The 21635-nt window shown below is 39.2% G+C and overlaps 1 protein-coding gene across 1 annotated transcript in view; it reads right to left on the reverse strand.

Moving 5' to 3' along the window:
* PTPRD (protein tyrosine phosphatase receptor type D) overlaps nt 1-21635 on the reverse strand; it is a 1886025-nt gene that overhangs the window by 1831421 nt on the left and 32969 nt on the right. The gene's annotated exons all lie outside the window — the stretch shown is intronic.

A 21635-nucleotide genomic window follows, 5' to 3' on the forward strand; every position in this document is an offset into this window, starting at 1 on the left:
TTCATTGAGATCTTCAGAACTTTTCAAATATGTCTAAAATCTTGCAAGCCTCTTTGAAATCATGTTAAAGATCTTAAGAAGTGTCCTCATTCAATCATGAATCACTTTGGAAAGATTTCTGATTGCATCCACTTGATCCCGGTCTGAAACTGGCCTACTCTTTTTGGCAGGACGGCCTCAAAGATGGGGTGAGATGAGCCAGTAAAACCTTCAACTTACAAGCTGTGAAGGGGAGTGATATTTGGTGATAGCTGGCAAAAAACCAGTATATTCGGCGATACCAATTCCAGCTTTTTTGTTGTGTTTACTTTTCCCTTCTTCCTCTCTCTCTCTGTTCAGTACTACCACTCCTTGACTTCTCCCCAAACACACTGTATCTCTCATTGGAGGAGGCGTTGCAGGCAGAGAGCACCTCCTAGTAGGGATTTGCTAGTAGGGAATGGAAGGAAGGAGTCTGAACCACCAGTCTCCCTCAACAGGGAGTTGGCTAATAGAATCTCTTGTTGGAGGACCAGAAAGCAAACAAGAAAACCAAAGCCTTTGACAAAAAGCCAGAGGTTAGTCAAGTCTGAGGAGCCCCAGATCTTGTGTGCTGTCTATGAGACACCTGGCTCAGTCACATGCAGTCTGATGCACACCACCTTCTCTAGGGATATCTTGATTACAACACTTTACTTTTGATGTGGGGCACTGTGACTTGAGGTCCAGGCCCTCCTGGCCATAAATAGACAATTTAAGTGAACTGGAGGGTTTTCTGAGGAAAAAAAGGGGAATTCTATCTTCTGAGTGAAAATAGAAGCTGCAGACTATTCACCACTCAGCTGCAAATAGCAGCTGCCATCAGCTGGCTAAAAACAGGCATCTCTAGAAAAAGGCAGAAGAAGCCCTTTAAGGTAGGGTGGGACTAGGAGTCAAGGAATTTCTCCTGCTCTACAGACCTACTGATGGACCTCAATTCTCTTTCAGATTTACTCTGATCCAAATGTGTGGGTCCACAGACCTTCTTCCAACTGAGATTCAAATCCAAAGACCCTGTTTTAGGTTAACCTTGGAAATAATCTTTCCTTCACAAAAAACTTTGCTGTACCTAATTTTCTAATTAACATATTGTTGCACCATCTTCCAGCACTCATGTACCACTCTGCCCAGTAGTAGCAGATATTGGGCATGAGGAATTTGGGTATATTCTAGCTATAATCTGCTTTATTTACATATGTACCAGTCCTGAAACAGATATGATCACAAGCAACATGTAGGGCATTTCCCTTCTTTCAGGAATTTAGTCCAACACCAGTGCCTAGTTCCCAAAGAGCAGCTCTGCTCAGAGACGATGGCAGAGAACAAAAGTTCCTGCTACTCACACAGTTCCTTCTGTGGGGAACACTTTTTAACCAAAGGCTAAAATCATGCTCACGCAGAAAAACAAAAAAGCCCACACAACTTTCGAAAACTATGTGTTACCATGATCTCTTGTAACACTTGCATAACTATATTTAGTATTAGACATCGTCTTAAGCCACAAAATTTAGATCCAGACTGCAAACACACCAAAAGTTTTGTTTTGAGCCATTATAGAAAAGAGAGCACTTGCAAAACTAAAATATACATTTCCATTTTAATATCTTCAAAGAGAACATTTAGAAATGATGCTATGAAATTTTTAGTACAGATAAAAGTTTAGTTCAGCAATGTTTGAATCCAAAAAATTTGAGCCTATTCACTGTGTGAAGTTGGACTTGAAATCAGGATCTATTATTGTATTTTGACTCATTTTCTGCTGGACAGTACCATAATGCAAAGAGTAATGTGAAAACAAATTAATGAATACAAATTTATCCGAAGTTTTTTAATCTATAAAAAGGTCCCAGTTTAAGTTTGGATAAAGGTTTGAGTAATTCCTTATCCTAATCAAACTGTATTAAACTGTATCAAACTGTTCAAAACTCATGAGTCAGCCTCCCCTCATTCCCTCCCACCTCAAAATCATGAGATTGGCTGAAATATCATGAGACTTAAAAAATAATACTTGTTGGTTCTTTTCATTTTCCCTTTTGTTTCTTTGTGACTCCTTGGCATTCCTATTTCCAGATTTTCTACACAACCATGAGAGCTAGATACTTTTTTTTTTTTTTTTTTTTTAAAGAAATAACATGAAAACATGAAAACACCAAATATTGCAAGACTCTTAATAAAAATGTAATATTTTTCAAATGGCTGAGGTTTTTAAGCACTGAAAATCTGCACAATCTTAAATTGGCCTTCCAGAATAATTTCTGTTTTCCTAATGCCATTAACAAAGCACATGATTTTGTCAGGGCAGCTTTCAGACAGAACAAATTAAGCTAAGCATGATGTAAGGGAGCTAGAAAGAGGTCCTATAGCTGCTTGATGTAAACCACTCAAGGACCCAATGTTAAAAGGGTTGAAAGAATTGTTTATTTTCCATTTAGTAGTAGTAATAGAAACGTTGGATAATTCAGCATTTTGAATTATATCAGGATTAGCAATGCATTCAGGGAAGCAAGCTATTTATAGATAATAAAAATGACCTGTATCTTAATGATGTTAGATGAATTAATAACCTCCCCAGCCATTCCACCCTAATGACTATCATATTCAGATCTGATGTTTCCTATTCAATTCCAGATACCTGACAGGAAGCTTCTGCAAGCATCAGCTACAAAGCACCTTCTTGCATCCCAGGGATGCATCCCCAACCCAGGTCATTCCAGTAGCAGACCCTAGGTAAGGTAAGACAATGCTCTACAACTACCTGAGAGAAGTTTCTAGAAGTCTAACAACATTCAAAGTGTGTGTGGAATCTTGTCCATCTACCATTTATCCATGGCTTTCACCACACTCTTCTGCATCACAGCACCTATCCTCTTCCTTTTCATCCCCTCCTTCACCACCACTGGCTCCATTTTTTTTTCCATTCTCATTACCTTCACACATCTACAGTTCCCACAAGCTGTACCTGCTCCTCTTTCCCTCTTCATCCCAAACTCCTTCCTCCTCTCCAAAGTGCAATTCCCCTCCTCATTTCTGGTGATATTTACTACAACCTTGCCCCCGCAGCTCCATCCTTCCACTCTTCGCCCTGCCACTACTTCTGCTCTTCTTGTGCTATCATTCCTAATTTCATGCCCACTCCCTTCCTTTTGACCTCCCTTCTTTTGCTGTTGTGGGAATGCCCATTCCATCTCTAAAAAGATTTCAATCATGCACAACCTCTTCATAGCTCACTCCTTTCTGCTCCCAGCTCTCACAGAAACTGGATCCCTTAGTTTGATATGGCCCCTGCAACTTCCCTCTCTTTTTGAGGGGTCTCCTTTTCACATACTCCTCAATGTGAACCAAACTGTGGTGGGGGTATTGGGCTTCTCCTCTCCCACTTCTGCCACTTTCAGAATAGTTTATTCACACACACACACACAAATGCAATTCTGATCATCCAAAAAAACAAAACAAAAACCCCTCAGTCAATTATTGTTGAATTAATCAAATAATTTCAACTGAAATAAAACATTTTGATTTTTCAAGTAGAAGTCACATAACAGGAGCGCTGGTCCTTATAACGTATAGTCCAGTGGTTAAAGCACTTACCTGGGAGACCCAGGTTAAGTTCCCCCCTCTGCCAGATATGGAATTTGAAGTTTTGTCTCTCACATTGCAGGAGAGTGATCTATCCACTGGGTTATGGCACTTCTCAAGCTCTCCTTTGAAGCTGTTCTATTTTGTATAATTAGTCACAGAAGCAGGGACTTGACTTTGGTTTTCTCGCCCTAAATGTAGAGTCATTGTCACACTTTTTCTGGCCCAATGACCATCCATTGTCATTCACAGTGGCAATTCACAGTCATTCAGGATGACAATGAATTGTAAGCTTTTAGGAGCAAGGACTGTCTTTTTATTCCGTTTTGTACAACACCTAAGGCAATGGGGTCCTGGAACACAACTTACTCTGGAGGTCCTATAATACAAATCATTATTATTAATAAAATAATAAGGTTTTGAATGACTGTAAGTTCCAAAATAGAGACTAGTGCTGATGGTAAATGAAATATACAAGCATGTAGTTTTTAAATTTTCACAAACTAGTTTTGAGACTACATTTATCAGATTCAGTAAATGCCTTGTTTTCCATTTCACACATGTATGTAAAAAAAAAAAATTAAAACTATTAATTTCAGTTAAAATTTTAACTTATTTTAATATGGTTTTATTTTTTGATTGGCTAGTACTCAAAGATTTTTTTGAAACTGACAGGTGTGCTGATAGGTTGCTGGGAATTATAGATTTTATTGGCATAAATACAAGGAAACGTGGGTGATTACACTCTCATAAACCTATAGTCCGATTTTTCTTCTTCTTCAGATTTAGGGGTTCTGTGTTTTAATGGCATTGGCATTTATTAGGTAATACACTTAGGTTTTGATCCAAAACCCACCAAAGTGAGCGGGAATCTTTCCATTGACTTCAATGGGTTTTCTATTAGGCCCTGTGTAAAACATAAAGTGAAAATTGGGATTAAAACAAATAGGTTGCCAATACACTATTCTTCTTAAATAGAACTATTATTTTGTTTAGCATTCATTGTGTGAAGTTTTATTATAGAAAACCTAGTCAAAAGCAACAGTCATCAAAATAATTCATTTTTATGGCTCAATTGAAGTATTTGCTATTGTATCGCCTGTTGGCAAACAAGGCTTTCAGAGTTTGTGAAGATACTGCCATTCATCCATTAAGCTTGTCACATTAAAGAGTGAGCCTTAAGGGATTCCTAATGGCTTTAGAATTGGTATGGCAAAGAGAGATGGAGTGTTTCACCTCTGGGCTATCGGTTCAAATCCAATCCAGGCTAATAGTGACCTAGAGCTGTGAGAATCTGATAGCTTTTTGTTGGAGTATGCGAAATAAATTGATGGTCTCAACTGCAGTTCCTAACAGACAGGTGTTCACATCACAAAACACACCATTTGGCAGTAATTGGCAGTCTCAGAGAAGCCAAGGATTCAGCTGGCATGGATTCTTATTTATCCTCTCATTTGTAGAGGTAGTTCTAGCAAGTTGCTTTAGAACACTCAGAAATTGCACTGACTTAACTAGATCAAGTCTACATTTTTTTAGCAAAATTGGTTCAACCCCCTTAGGTTTGGTTTTAGTCAGGATGATATCAGTTAAGCTAGTTTTGATATATAATGCACTGCTAAACAGAATAAAGAGTTGCACCAATGTAGTTAAATGTGTGTGAAGTTTGTGTGTGTGGACCAGACAAAGGACTGATATGAAGCACACTGGTTAGGCAGTGTTGGAAGTCTGCATTGACCCCAACCATGTTCTGTTGTTTAAAAGAAAACTATTTATTAAATTTCAAAGTCAGGAGTACTATATTATGATCTAGCCTGACTTCCTATCTAACATAGGCTATAGCATTTCAACCTATAACATCTAGTGGAGCTAAAGCCAATCTTAACACTGAAAATAGATACACTTTTCAGGAATTCAGTGGACACAATAGCTGAGGATCTGGCCCTTACTATAAAGAGAAAAAGATGAACAACTTTTAACACCACCCCCTGCTCTCCTCTACCCACAGAATTGGGCCACATATTCAGTGGGCAATTTTAGTCTCTCCAAGCACAGGAACTATTAGGGGTGAGCAGGTAAGAAGAGGTAACATTATAAATGAGATTACCGAACTCCAACCACAATTTCTTTTTTCAGATCACATGAGATGAGGCTAAAACTAGATGAATTATAGCCCAGTGGTTAGAGCTGTCATCTAGAATGAAGGAGATCCAGGTTTGAATTCCCATTCTGAAGCAGCAACAGGACTCTAGGTGCTCTGCCTCCCAGCTGGACCATAATAACCACTAAGCCCTGGACCATAATATCAGTATCACTTGTTCTCTGTAGCCCAATGACTCTTCCAGAATTTTATAACCAGCTTTAACTGGAGATATTGAAAGAGATCCAGTCCAGAAGATAGAACCCTCACTGAGGAGATGGGAAAAGCTGGGGTTCCAGCCTCTGCGCCAGTGAATATTTATTTATACACAGTGAAACAGCTTCAACAGGAATGATTGAGACACTTCACCCTCTTCCCATTAAAATCCCCAAACCAAAAAGCATAGCAAGATTACCTTATAGCCTGGCAGCTAGGATGTTTACTTGGGAAGGAATTTCTCAGTTTACTAGTGAGTCATTATTTATGTTCACATTTTAAAGCATGAAACAGAAGAACAACAGGAATCCTGATTTAGGCCCCAATCCTGAAAATAATTTAAGTGTGTTTAACTTTACTCCCATGAATAATTCCACTGAAATAATTTAAAGTCAAATTTACATTAAAATTAAACACATGCAGCACAAGCCTGTTCAGGATCTGTGTCTTTCTGTTTTTCCTTAAGCATGAGCAGCTCAAATAATTTAGAATAGATTCGTTGTATATTAGCTTCTCAAGTGAACCATGTGAAATGCTGGATTCACACAGAAAACCAGGTTCTGTACCACTGAAGTCAACGGGAGTTCTGCCATTAATATCACTAGGAACAAAATAGGGTGGCAAGGGCTTTATCCTGCTCCCACTCCAATGGTTCAGGATCAAGACCTAAGTCACCAATATTTTTCACACTATCTAGCACAACAGAGGAGGACCATAACAAGTAGCAACCCCTTAGCCTCCTACCTTCCCGAAAAGTGTCCACAAAAGGACAAAGCAAAAGGCGCTCTCTTTAATACATATAAAAACTTATTTGCTTTAGAATATAGATTCAGAAAGAGAATGTAGTCTTTAAGTGATTATACTAATAAAGATTTTAATGCTTATACTGGAGGGCTCTGGTTCTTTATACTATGCTCATTCTGAAAGAGTAACAAGACCCTGCCCTCTTCTGAGAAATGTAATAAAATCTGGACAACTATAAGAACATCAGAAGCACACATTTTAGTAGGCAACAGCGATAGTAAACACAAGGGGGTACATTTTCAGCATTATTCTTGGAAATGTTTAGTGTGACTACCACCATTAGTATTAACAGAAATTATGTCACTAAATCCATGAGAATAGTACAGAAAATTTATTTCAGAGAACTACTGATATTGCAGGAGTAGGAGGAGTAATACCAAACCCTTATTTGCCAGGCTAGAGTCTATATTAGTTTGTTTGTTTTGTAGGTATCAAAAACTTTGGCAATAGAGTACTGAAAACTTTTTTTTTAAGTTACAAACAATAAAGGAACAAATAACTCCTAGGGCTACATACTTTTCTATCTTTAGATTTATTTCCAACTTCAATGAACTGTACAAACAAACAAACTGTCCTATCTGTTCCCCAATTTGTTTCATTTCTTTGACTACTATCAGGCATGTAAGTAAATTTACATGGTTGGTCCCATTTGGACCACTTCAGTATGTAAGGTTACTCAGATACATAAGTGATTGCAGGATTGGAGTTAGAGATGAGGAACTTGAATTGGTCTGATAGCTGGTTAACCAATATTTTCTGACAAACAAAAATACAAAAAAGTTAAAATTTTATATATATAAAAATGAGAGTCCTGTAGCATTTTAAAGACTAACAAATTTAATTTCTGCAGGCATAAGCCTTCGTGGGCTGCAACCCACTTCATCAGATGCAAGAAACAGAAATCAGATAAGGGGTATATATATACATCCAAGGGTAAGGAACAACAATGGGGAGGGTAGATGTTAGCAAAGTCCATTCAGTTAGAGTAGATGAGGCCTATTCACAACCATTGATTAGAAGGTGAGAATGTGTGAACAGTGACAATTACTTCTTGTAATGAGAGAACCATTCCAAGTCACTATTCAGACCCAGTTTGATTATGTCAAGTTTGCATATGAGTTCCAGCTCTGCAGTTTCTCGCTAAAGTCTGTTTCTGAAGTTTTTTGTAGAAGTATGGCAACTTTCAAGTCAGCTACAGAGTGTCCTGGGAGATTGAAGTGCTCTTCGACTGGTTTATGGATGTTACCATTTTTTATGTCTGATTTGTGTCCATTTATTCTTTTGCATAGTGACAGTTCGGTTTGACCAATGTACATAGCAGAGGGGCATTGCTGGCATATATTACATTAGTAGATGTGCAGGTGAATGAGCTCCTGATGGTGTGGCTGATGTGGTTAGGACCTGTGATGGTGTCACTAGAGTCGATGTGTGGGCAGAGCTGGCAACGGGGTTTGTTGCAGGGATAGGTTCCTGGGTTAGTGTTCTTGTTGTATGATGTACGGTTGCTGGTGAGTATTTGCTTCAGGTTGGGGGGCTGTCTGTAAGCAAGGTTAGGTCTGCCTCCCATGGCTTGGGCGAGTGAGGGATCATCTGCTAGGATAGGTTGTAGATCCTTAATGATGTGTTGGAGAGATTTTAGTTCAGGGCTGTAGGTGATGGCCAGTGGTATTCTGTTGTTGTCTTTGTTGGGTCTGGCCTGTAGTAGTGATTTCTGGGTACTAGTCTGGCTCTGTCAATTTGTTTCATCACCTCTCCAGGTGGGTATTGTAATTTTAAGAATGTTCTATGGAGATCCTGTAGGTGTTTATCTCTGTCTGAGGGATGGGAGCAAATCTGGTTGTATCTTAGGGCTTGGCTGTAGACAATGGATCGAGTAATGTGTCCAGGGTGGAAGCTGGAGGCATGAAGATATGTATTGCGGTCAGTTGGTTTTCAGTATAAAGTGGTATTAATGTGACCATCCTTTATTTGTATTGTAGTGTCCAGGAAGTGGATTTCTTGTGTGGACTGGTCGAGGCTGAGGTTGGTGGTGGGGTGGAAATTATTGAAATCCCAGTGGAATTCTTCGAGGGACTCTTTCCCGTGGGTCCAGATGATGAAAATGTCATCAATGTAGCGTCGGTAAAGGAGAGGTGCTTGGGGACGAGTTTTGAGGAAGCGTTGTTCTAGGTCAGCCATAAAAATGTTGGCATACGGTGGGGCCATGTGGGTGCCCATAGCTGTGCCACTGACTTGGAGGTATAGATTGGCTCCAAATCTGAAGTAGTTGTGGGTCAGGACAAAGTCACAAAGTTCAGCTACCAGGTGTTCCATGTCATCATCAGGGAAAATGTTCCTGATGGCTTGTAGTCCATCTTAGAATCATAGAATATTAGAGTTGGAAGGGACCTCAGGAGATCATCTAATCCAACCCCCTGCTCAAAGCAGGACTAACCTCAGCTATATGATCCCAGCCAGGGCTTTGTCAAGCCTCAGCTTAAAAACCTCTAAGGATGGAGATTCCACCACCTCCCTAGATAACCCATTCCAGTGCTTCACCACCCTCCTAGTGAAAAACTTTTTCCTAATGTCCAACCTAGACCTCCCCCCATGTAACTTGAGACCGTTGCTCCTTGTTCTATCATCTGCCACCACCGAGAACAGCCTAGCCCCATCCTCCCCGGAATCCCCTTTCAGGTAGTTAAAGGCTGCTATCAAATCCCCCCTCATTCTTCTCTTTTGCAAACTAAACAAGCCCAGTTCCCTTAGCCTCTCTTCATAAGTCCTGTGCTCCAGCCCCCTAATCATTTTTGTTGCCCTCCGCTGGACTCTCTCCAACTTGTCCACATCTTTTTTGTAGTGGGGGGGCCCAAAACTGGACACAATATTCTAAATGCGGCCTCACCAATGCCGAATAGAGGGGAATAATTACTTCCCACCACCTGCTGGCAATGACCCTCCTAATGCAGCCCAATATGCTATTAGCCTTCTTGACAACCAGGCACACTGCTGACTCATATCCAGCTTTTTATCCACCGTTACCCCCAGGTCCTTTTCTGCAGAACTGCTGCCTACCTCGTCGGTCCCCAGTCTGTAGCTGTGCATAGGATTCTTCCTTCCTAAGTGGAGGACTCTGCACTTTTCTTTGTTGAACCTCATTAGATTTCTTTTGGCCCAATCCTCCAGTTTGTGTGGAATGTTGGTGTAGGGAGCTTCTACATCCCTAGTGGCTAGGATGGTGTTTTCTGAGAGATCACTGATGGATTGTGGTTTTCTCAGGAAGTCAGTGGTATCACGAAGATAGCTAGGAGTGCTGGTGGCATATACATTATTTACTCTTTTAAGGTTGCTGAGCCCAATAGTAAAAATTAAAGCAGTGAGTACCCTTTGGATCTGCACCATCTTATTAGCTTTGTGATGAAGGGATCTACCAACACTGAGTTCACTGGAAGATTGGGGCTTTAGTTGTCTATGCTTGGTGGGGGGGAAAGGGGGAGGGAGAAGAGGGAAATCGATGGGAGTTTTGCTGGTAAAGACATGCAGAATTTGGCATACCATATCTAAATATATCCCAAAATAAACCTAGTGCTCAATTCTGCAAAGATCTCCACATGTGTTTAGATTTATCTAGGTGAGTAGCCTCATGTACCTAAGCTATCGCAGGATTCTTAAAATTAGAGCAAAATAGAAAAAAATGGAGGTTCAGCCACACTGAAACATTTTACAGATGTGTAAGTTTTGCCAAACTGTTCTAGCTGAAAAAAACCCTAAACCATTCCTTCCAAATATTTTTGTTTCAAGATTTAAAAAAAAAAAAATCAATTTAAAATTATGTTACATCTAGAAATTTCCTTTATAATTTATTTTTTTTTAATTAAAATGTTAAAAAATGCTCAGAATTCAGACAGAATATCTGACCCAGAACATTTTTAGATGCTTCAGTTCACTGAAGATTTTGAAAATTTTCATCTTTGGTTCAACCTCGAAACAAAATGTATTGTCAATGTTACAGAATTGCTGAATTGAAAAATCTATTAGTTGCCAGGTCTCAGCCATACACTCTCACTATTCATTTCACCTTCTCATTTTTTTTGTAAACTATGGACTGTAGGTAATATAAATACAATAAACAAGCTATTAATTCAGTTTAAATCAGCTTCCTAAAAACTCTTTATGCTGTTCTATTAAACTGAAGTTATGCATGTACATGCATATAGGATGCATATAGCAAAATTATTTTGCTTCAAGTATTTTCTTAAAAACATTTTTTCCAGTTAATTTACTGAGAGTGAAAGATGATGGACAGTCCACACGAAAATCCTTTATACATAAAACAGATGTAAAAAACAGACATGTTCCCCACATTGTCCAACTCTAGGTTGGAAGAAGCATTTATTGAGCTGATAGTTCAGTCGCTATATCTATTTAGAACTTGATTCGTCTGCTGGGGCTGCCAACGCGGATGTGAAAATCTTCTGACCGACTCGTACAGACCACCAACTCATTTCACAAATGCCATGTAAACACCTTTGGCTGACAACTTTTTATTTCAAGCGTTCTAGACTGGATTTGAAGCAGAGGCAAAACATTCCAAATTAATTCCAATCCCTTAAACCATTCAGTCACCAATTTTTTTCTTTTGTTCCTTTTGAAAACAGCATATGATATATATTGTATGAGTATGCATTTATTTTTATCCATTTCTGTTCTTATAAGGGAAAGGTCTGATGTTAAACTAATTTTATGTCAGCTTTCACTTTTGTTTGTGAGTGAGACTTTTGTTTGTGAGTTTCTTTTGCTGCTTGAAGCATAAAAACAAAAAACAGGTCCCACCTGCTGTTTGTAAGCAGCTGTTAGATTTTTAGTCATTTTACATACTTCTTAGACTGGAATTTGACTAGCAGCACTGTACTTTTACAGCATTGGTTTCCTTTAGTGAACCTCTGATCATTCCTGGTATGTTATGCTATAAAACCTCAGACTGACATTTGGCAATAGCTCAGTACCCCTCCACACCTCATACTTAAGGGTTATAGTTTCAGCACAAACGATATCTACATCTAAGCACTCTAATCAATAAGCTATCTTCCAGAGTGCAGACAGGTTGCTTCCAGGTCAATGCAGTAAAATACACTATTCATTTGTACACATGTATGGTTTGTTTTCAATATTTACTCTTTCCTACCTGAGTTTGTTTTACTTGATAATTTTACACTTGCTCCTCATGACAAATACAAAGGCCAGGTTGGGTTTTGTCAGTAGTTTATCTATTAAAACATCCTTGATAACTCTTACAACCATAGGAAAAAAATCTAATTTCCTTTTAAAATTAGTCATTACTGATGCCATTTTATATTTAATGCATTTATTTTAAGTTTAAAATTAGAAATGTTAATTGTGAAGCCATCTAAAAGAAATAAAATGTAATTATTTCTTGCCCGGTTTTATAAATAAAGATGGGTTAAATGAAAGTCTGTAATAATGTTAAAGCTATTACAGGTTGTGATTGGTCTTAATAGTTGCAATAATCATGGAGAAGTAGTTATATAAACATTTAAATAAAAAGCTTAATGTTTATTAAAAAACTGTGCAAGTTGGAAAGGAACGGGTCTAAGTTCAAACAGTGCTCTGCTCAAATTCTTAAATACATCTGAAAATGCCATTTCCTAAAATACACGTATTGAGCAGACAGCATGGATGAACTTAGGGGGTCTAATGTATTTTACTAAGCGTTAGTGCTGCAGCACGGAGCACAGCATGGTTTATCATTCTGCTAAATGGGAATTTGTAATTTGTAATAGTGGTGAGTGACACATGCATCCCGTGAAGTCTTGAGCAACATTGTCAAATCATAGAAGTTAGACTGTATAATGAAAACGGTCTTTTCCATCTCCCTGCCAGTTTAGGATTATTCCCCAGAGTACACTGTCTAGTGTTTCCTCCACTCTAATTTTAAATGTCCCACGTGAGGAGGCTTGCACCATTGCACTTGGGAAACTATTCCACAGCTTAAGAGTTTTATAATCTCTAGCACGTTCTCTGTCCCTGACCCTTTGGACTTCTACTATTACTCTCCTCTCTCGTACTCACATAACTATGAGCAAATTTTTGGGGGGGGGAAGAAACACACCAAATAAATATACAAGTGGATTACATTTTCCTCTATGCAGAGATCCGCTCAGTGTGTAAGAGGGAAGGAAGAGGTGGTGATGTCTAGGAACCAGCTCCCCTACTTTGTGGAACAAAATGACAACAGCCCCAACACAAACTTAAGTAACAGCAACTTGGGGGCCATAAGAGACAATCTGACAGCTAAGAAATGGTGTAATACAGCTGCAATTTGTCCCCTGCTCCCAACATGACCCATATTCTGGCGTAAGCAGGGCACTTGTCAGAGGAGTCAGGTTCACCAGTGGAGCTTCACCTCTGCCCAAGCAACATAAGGAAACTGATTGTGGGAGGGAGGGGCAAGGCACGGAGGGAAGGTAGACTCTGGCCCATAGTTTATAAAACAACATAGTTACATATTATTGGTTTGAAGACAAAACCATTTTTTAAAAATTGTAGAGACCAGCACTTAGGGCCACATTTTCAAATGTATTTATGAACCTAGAAACATAGATAGGGGAGTAGGGGGATTTTAAGAGTAAATAATGCCTATAGAAATAAACTTCTATGTGAAAATTCTATTAGGGGCCTCTCTTAATTGTTAGGCACCTAAATGCTTTTGAAAATCTGGTCTGTAGGTGCTATAGAAAAACTTAATCTAGATAAATCAAGATGCATACATAAACTACTGAAACATTTCGTCATTTTGGTGTATTATAAATCTTGCCTCTCCACCTCCATAGCTTCCCCAAGAGATCATTGTCAAAACTTGTCTTGGTTTATCTGCAAAGTTGGGTGAATTCTGCCAAAAAGATTGAATTCATTTGAATTAGAAAAGAAAATTGTTTTAGCTGTGCTTGTATCCCTTTTGTTTTTGATTAGATGAACAAAGAGGGGATTGGAGTTTCATTTTCCCAAATACTCATGGAAAGCAAACATTAAGCTCTTATGGTTGAGTACTTGCCAACTGTGAGTTTTAGATTCATATTGAAAGATGTAAATTGTGTATAGGGTGGGATACTTCAGTGATGAGTGGCTGTATAAAACTAATAGACTAAGGTCAGAAGGGACCATTATGATCATCATGACCTCCTGCACAACGCAGGCCACAAAACTTCACCCACTTACTCCTGTAACAGACCTTTAACCTATGACTAAGTTACTGAAGTTCTCAATGGTTTAAAGACTTCAAAGTACTGAGAATCCAACAGAGAATCCACCAGCAAGTGACCTGTGCCCCATGCTGCAGAGGAAGGTGAAAAAAGCCAACAGGGTCTCTGCCTATCTGCTCTGGGGAAATATTCCTTCCCAACCCGAAACATGGTGATCAGCTAAACCCTGAGCATGTGGGCAAGACTCACCAGCCAGACACCTGGGAACAGTTCTCTGTAGTAACTCAGAACCAACCCCTCTAACATCCCATCACAAGACACTGGGCATATTTACTGCTAGTAGTCAAAGATCAGTTAATTGCCAAATAAGGCTGTATCATTGTACCATCCCCTCCATAAACTTATTAAGCTCTGTCTTGAAGCCAACTAGGTTTTTCTAGGTTATTCTAATCCTAGAATAGATGGACTGTAAACTCTTTGAGGCAGGAGTTATTCCTTCCTACATGACTGAAGAGTGCCTAGCATATTGTAGGTGCTACTGGAATAAACACAATAAATCACACTGCTTGGTGCAACATAGATAGAGAGTTCTCTCAAAGCTCCTCACCAGCACCTTGGCACAAAGACAGTTAAACAGGGCAGAAGAGAATTTGGTCAACCCCTTTAAGTGAGAAAAATTCAAACTCCAATCCAAGGTAAAAAGTCTCATAATAGCTTCATTTTGATAAATATAGACTACGTGAAGGTTAGAGATACCATATTCAATGCCCTAACACTGTTTATCTTGTTCTCAGTGCCCACAGGCTCAGCAATACAAGTAGCTTAGCCCTTTGGCTTCTTAATTCTGAAGGAGGAGATCATTTTCCAGACAGAAATAGCCATCTGCTGATAAGCTGCACCTTTAACTTACTAGCCTGTGGTGTACACAGGTCAGGTTGAAGAATCATTTGAATAAACATTGAGGTGAAATATATTTAATATTATATTTCTTCTCTCAAGTGGCATATCAACTTTTGATTTCTAGCTGAGTGCAAAGGCCTTGATTAAGACCTGCTCAGGTTTTAGAAACGTATTTTCTTCCTTTGGGACCCACTGGCCCTATTTTCTACCTGAAGAAAATAAACCAATATAGCTAATGAAGAATCCTTAATCTGGGCAGGACCTTCATAATTACTGTATGTACATGAACTGCAGCTTGTTAAAATAACACACTCTTGTTAAATGAATTTTGTTTTTCTGCAGTAGTAGAAAAAATAAAGTGCCCTGGAGCTCTATAATACCTTATGCCACCTAAAGGGTGTGCAGAAAACTTCTTGTTTAGTTTATTAAAATGTAAATCTAAAAATGCTTGACATCATTGTGACGAGAGCTCATAATATTCATAGTGTTTTCTCCTTGGACATCAAATAGCCCTTCTCTGTGCCCTAAAAATACAGCTGGATCTGCATGCCAGCCCACAGTCTCCCAACCCACTGAACTCTGAAAAAAAAGTTCTGATTTGGGTCCAGATTCTGATGTACAGTTGGCATCTGGGGTCATCATTAAAAACTAGATCTAGAAGGCAGGTATTCTGTTCATCTCTGTAGTCCCAAATATTGTGCCTAACTCTCCTGAAATTTGATTTTTTAATTCGAAGATTACTGGTGCTTGCTCCTGGATCTTCAGAATTGCAAGAAGAAAGACTCTATGTACCAGCCAGCCACCTCCTCTCACACTTTCCCTAAATCTCTCTTCCTACACTAGTAATATCATATGTAAATACCTCTTTTTAAAAAGGCATGTTTTACATATTTTAGAATAATGGCTGGAATGCCAATCTTATGAAGATAAAATGAGATTTGCAAAATTTAAGGACATTTTATTTAACAAAAGCAAAATTCACTGAATTCAAGTGGACTTTTGCCAGCTGATGGTGAATTTCTATGAAATTTCCTATACTTCTTAAACTAGCAAGAACTGTGAGATACAATTCTCACCAATATTGTAAGGGCTGGGAATCATGTATTTGATAAACAATCAAGATTTGTAATCATCTTGGAACAACAAACAAACAACATTAAATTACCATATGCAAAATTGTTTCATTACCAGAGACATTTCCTGTAAATATTTGGCTGCCCGATATCAGTAATAACTTACAGTATACATCACTCGTGAAGTATGATAGCATCATGGACTATAGGCATACGCTAAAAAGTTTATTTTGCTTATTTTGTGGTACAGTGGTACTCAATTTCCTTAGGCTTACAAAATATTTATCTTATTTCCTATGAGACTTCTTAAAATCTGTATCCACCTGAATTTGCGGGGTCATGTCAACAACTTATAATTGTACTAATGCATAGAGAGGTCCTTTGGTTTCTTACTATAGATTGCTTGTGGAAACATTTTTCCTGGTTCTTATGTTTATAAATTGTAGCTCATTTTAATATAATTGCAAGAATCTTGAACAATTAATTAAGGTATTGAAAAAGATCACCTTTATACAAAAGTGATCAGATCATACTGGGGAAAAAATACGCTCTTTTTGGTCTAAGTACATTTGGGCTGGAAGGATGCAGTTCACTATCATTTTGTTTGGAATGGAAAATAGATGTTTTCCCCTTAGTTTATTATTCTTTTCTCAGACTTGCACATAAGGCCAATTTCTGCTCCAAACTCCCTGGGAACCAGCTGAGAGATTGAACACAATGGTCAATATGATTCTCAATAAACTTCCCCAATCTTATGACTTGCATCAATTTGTTAATGATCAAGGCTCATGAACAAATCGACTCAAGCCTTAATTCATAAAGCTGTGGTAGCCCTGCCTTGGCATGTGTTTTTCCTTGTACTAGATTTTCATAATTTCTCAATTTGTTCCTGTTGCTCTCTGAGGCTCCAATCCACAGTCCATTCAGTCAATGAAAGTTTCGCTAGTACAGTCCAAAGGATCAAGCTCTTTGTCTTTTATTTCTCTCTTGTGGATCTATAGTAGCCATAATTATATGCTGGATAGAAAGCTCTGCCTCTTCTCCCCTTCTGAACTGGAAATCTTTTTCTGTTGTACAGATTAGACAGGAGAGCAAAGAAACAATTTTTAGTTTTCAGCATGCAGTAACTAAAGGCAACTAAAGGTCTTTTAAATAGGAGTCTAAAACCCCTTACTTTAAAAATAAATTATGATTGTTATTATTGGTATTACAATAGTATCTACGGTCTCAGTCAAAATCAGGGCAGCATGATGCTAGATGCTATACGAACATATACTAGAAGACAGCATTTGCCTCTAAAAGCTTACAATAGGCCAGATAGACAGTGCCAGGAGAAAGGGATAACACAAATAGACAGAGCACAGTTGTGGTTAGCAAAAGTAGTCAAATGACTTCTTGGCAGGCAGCATCTCTAGTGGTTCAAGCAGGGCACTCAGAGTCAGGAGTCCTAGATTCAATCTCTGACTGCCACTGACTTGCTGTGAGATTGTGAGCAACATACTTAATCTTAGTTGCTTTATCCAAACATGGGGAGGAAATTCTACAGCTTTGTGAAATATTTTGAGATCCTTGCAAGCATCTGCCCCCTGGAAGTTATTCAGAACCTCAAAGGAGGTGTGATCAGTGAGGCAGGAACTCAACCACTTGGATAGCAGACAGGTACAGTTGTATGTTTGTGCCAAAGCTGATATTAGAGCACTACACATGACGGTTGCTTTTCTTGTAAAAAAAGACAGAGCTGCCATTAGGAAGAGAAGAAAGTGTACAGTTCAGTGTAGTAGGCAGTGTTGTCTGAAGAGGAAACCATAGTTTTAGCTAAAGTGAATGATAACTTCATATAGTCACTCTTTGTTCTAAAGAAAAAAGAGCATCCAAAAGATAATGGCTCAATTAAATGTGACAATTTGCTTTTCCACTCCCCTTTCTGGCTGCATTACTCCCTTCTCCAATCCCATTCACTTTCATTGGTTGTAAAGTGGGACAACAGAAGCAGAGACTGGGAGAAGCAGGTAATGCTGAAGAACTGTTACACAAGCTCTTTGGCAAAGAGATCAATGTTCTTTGCAAACAACTGTCTCTCAGACCTGACAAACTCACTGTACCAAACATCTTGCAGTGCATTTATCCAGAACAAGTAGCGTGTAAGGTTTCTACAGAAAGCTCATAACTAGTCATGATTCATAATCATGGCAAGATGTATATTTAATATTTGAGCAATAATGTATTTGTATTGTAAGTGTTCTTTATGAATTTGGAGTAAAAATTAGTCAGTAGGGGACAATGTGTCTTAGGGATGGGCCCACTAAAAAGCCTGAGGGAGTTGTCATCCAACCCCACTGGCAAGCTAGTGATGTAATGCAAGGTTCAATTGTCTAGCCTTGCTCCATCCCAAGTCTATCATTGGAAAACCAAAGACAACTTCAAACGATCAAAACCACCTGTAGGTTAAAAAAAGGAACATTTTTTACCTGCATGAGGGATGGTGGGAGAGAAAACCCTCTGCCTCCTTTCAATGAGGAGTAATCTTAGGGAGTAGGGATGTTCTTATGAAAAATTGGATCCTGGTTCCTGTGAAGTCAGCCAGCTGTGCAACGGACAGTACTGGGGCCAGAGGGGACCCACTTTATTAGATAAGGTACCTATTAATGAACCCAGGTTCCTTATTATTTTGTTTTGCATTGTAACCTGTTTTTTCCACCACTCTCTCTTGTTTCTTGTTAATTCTCTCCTTTTTTCCATATTTCTTGTTATTACAACTTCTCTGTATTATACAGAAGCAGAAGTTTAAATGAAACTGGTTAACTGGGGTACACCGCTCCTTTGGACGGCAAAGATTCCTGTATTTCTGTAAGAGAACAGTGTTGGGGGCTGGATCATAGAATCATAGAAGATTAGAGTTGGAAGGGACCTCAGGAGGTCATCTAGTCCAACCCCCCTGCTCGAAGCAGGGTCAACATCAGTTAATCATCCCAGCCAGGGCTTTGTCAAGCTGCAGCTTAAAAACCTCTAAAGATGGAGATTCCACCACCTCCCTAGGTAACCCATTCCAGTGTTTTACCACCCTCCTAGTGGATATTGCATGGAAACTATTAAGATGGATTCAGGACTATTTAGGACTGTTGCTAACCTGCAAGGCAAAGACAGGGCTGACATAGCCCAGAGGAGAGTGCTTGAGTGGATGAAAGTGGGTGGCGTTGGGGAATTGACACCCAGTCAGGCACAAGACAACCCCTGACTCCAATGTGAGGATGTCTAATAAGGAGACCCTCTGTCCTCTGTGCCTTAAGAAAGATAACAAGGATCAGCCAAGAATTTGGACACGTTATGTTTTAGAAGATTTATTTAGTCTGCTCATGGGAAATGGAGGGAGGAAGGGTAGGTGTAAAACAGAGTATAGCCTGCATCAGTTCATTTAGGAGACCACCATTCCAGTGACCTCTCCAGATATATAAATCACTTAGCTATATAGTGCTACCCAGAACATATTTTCAATATGCCAGCAGTTAGGTGGAAATTCATTAATGAGTAATGAAGGTGCAAAGCATGTCTGGGGGTGTACATTCTATGTGCTCTACTGTACTAATTGTTCTGGTGCCATTACCTAATACAGTAAGCGTGAAGATCAGAAACATTGCAATTAGACACCTGCGGCTGACCCATGCCAGCTGACTCAAGCTCACAGGGTTTGGGTTGTGGGGCTGTTTAGCTGCAGTGTAGAAGTTCTGGCTCAGGCTGCAACCCCAAGCTCTGGGACCCTCCCACCTCACTGGGTCCTAGAGGCCAGAAGTCTACACTGCAATTAAACTTCTCTGCAGCCTGAGCTCCATGAGCCTGAGTTGGCTGGCATGGGCCAACTGCAGGTGTCTAACTGCAGTGTAGACATAGCCATAGGCAAGGGAAGCCATACTCTGCATTGTTGCTGTCACTCTAGACTAATTACAAAACACTTTTAAAAATATTTTAATTGATACATTTAGGAAGATTGCTTAGTATAACTTACTACTTCCTCCCAGCTCCACCTATAGCAATTTGGACATGATTACTCTAGACATCAGCATTTCCCACAACCTACCATTGTTGTGTTTACTTATATTAGCATCTGAGCCATCAGCCTCCCACATATCTGCCTTTTTGCTCATCTTAGCATTACCACTGTTGTGGCTGCCACTAGATAAGCTTATTACCATTACTATCACTGCAGTAAAAATAACCCCTTAGGAACTGATCCATAGCCCATTTAAGTCAGTGGATTGGGTCCTACATGAGCTGTAGGGTTAAGTATCAGAAATTTGTCTTCATTATTGTGGTTATCAGTGGCAACTGCTCAAGTTAAGGTAATAAAACACAGTTTTCCTTGTAAATGCCAAACTAAGAGCTCTGTGTGGTTCAAAAGCTTGTCTCTCACCAACAGAAGTTGGTCCAATAAAAGATAATACCTCACCCACCTTGCCTCTCTAAACCCTGCTTTCAGTTATTTAAGCTCAATTTAGCACCATGTGCCTAATGCTCCTGGACACAGAGTAGCAACTGTGCTGGAAAAAACTAGGTTATGTATGAGCTAGGCTTTTGAGGTAGTTCAATTTGAAGGGTGTGAGAGAAATGGGAGCTATGGTTTTTAGACAACTATCACAAAACAACAAGACAATATTGTGTTTATTGCCTCTGCTAATAAGAGTGTCAGATAAGGTTGAGTGAGTATTGGAAATCACTGCAGCAAATAGTGACTGAGGTATGAAATGGAAAATATCTGTCCAGCGTACAGAGAATACCAACAATGATCTTCTGTCATTGCCAATCTCTGCTATTTGCTGTATGCACATGATATTCAGCAACTGCCAGAAATGCTCACCAAATTTAGAAGTCTGTAAATAACAAAAATAAAAAATATATTGTTTGTAAATTGAGAACAGTGCAAGTTTTACACCAAAATGGTATTCTGGGAAAACATCACTGTGTGATTCCATGTTTATTTTAACTCAAGAACTCCTAGCTCTAAGTTGCTCAGTTGAAAAGAGAGATTTGTTTGTTTAAGAAGTTTGCCAGCCTTGCAAACTCAGCCCAGGATATGAAAGCCAAACTGGGCTCTTTCTGACTCACATCTCACCAGTAATGAAGATTCTGCACTCACAACTTCGTTAAAAATTCCTTTGATTATGCATGAGCTAGAAGACTATCAAGCTCACTCTCCCATAGTACTGCAGAGCCAATATGGCTAACAGCAGCAAAACCAGATTTTCGGATGGAAATAAGATGTCATTTCACAGGGTCACTTTTCTGGCCACAATCATACAAATGATCATTTCTGCTTTTTCTGTTCCATTTACTAGAATCTGTTCACTTTCATTCCCCTAGTTAAGTTTGTGGTTTAGAACTTGTCAGGGAAGAAATTCTCTCTGATTTGTGACTTCCCAGGCATAAGTTTGCTGCAAACTACATTAATGGGTTGGTCATCAGTACATGTTCAAATAAAAATGGACCAGGCTTTGTTGGTATTTGAGGTACAAGCCTTCCCCCTGCCCCTCCTGCAACCCCCTTTAAAATAAAAAGGCACAATTTCTCCACCATTAATAAGGCATACTCTCCTGAACAAGTATGGGTAACAACTAGTCTGGACTACACTTCAATTTTGCAAAGAATTTCCTTATGCATAATGCCTCATTTGTATTGCGGGATGATTGTCAAAAAATTGCTGCTGAGTTGCGACAAGCCATG

The sequence above is a fragment of the Emydura macquarii genome, unplaced genomic scaffold (genome assembly GCF_026122565.2).
Source record: "Emydura macquarii macquarii isolate MOO-44397 ecotype Brisbane River unplaced genomic scaffold, CSIRO-AGI_Emac_v2 contig_1451, whole genome shotgun sequence".
Classification (NCBI taxonomy): domain Eukaryota; kingdom Metazoa; phylum Chordata; order Testudines; family Chelidae; genus Emydura; species Emydura macquarii.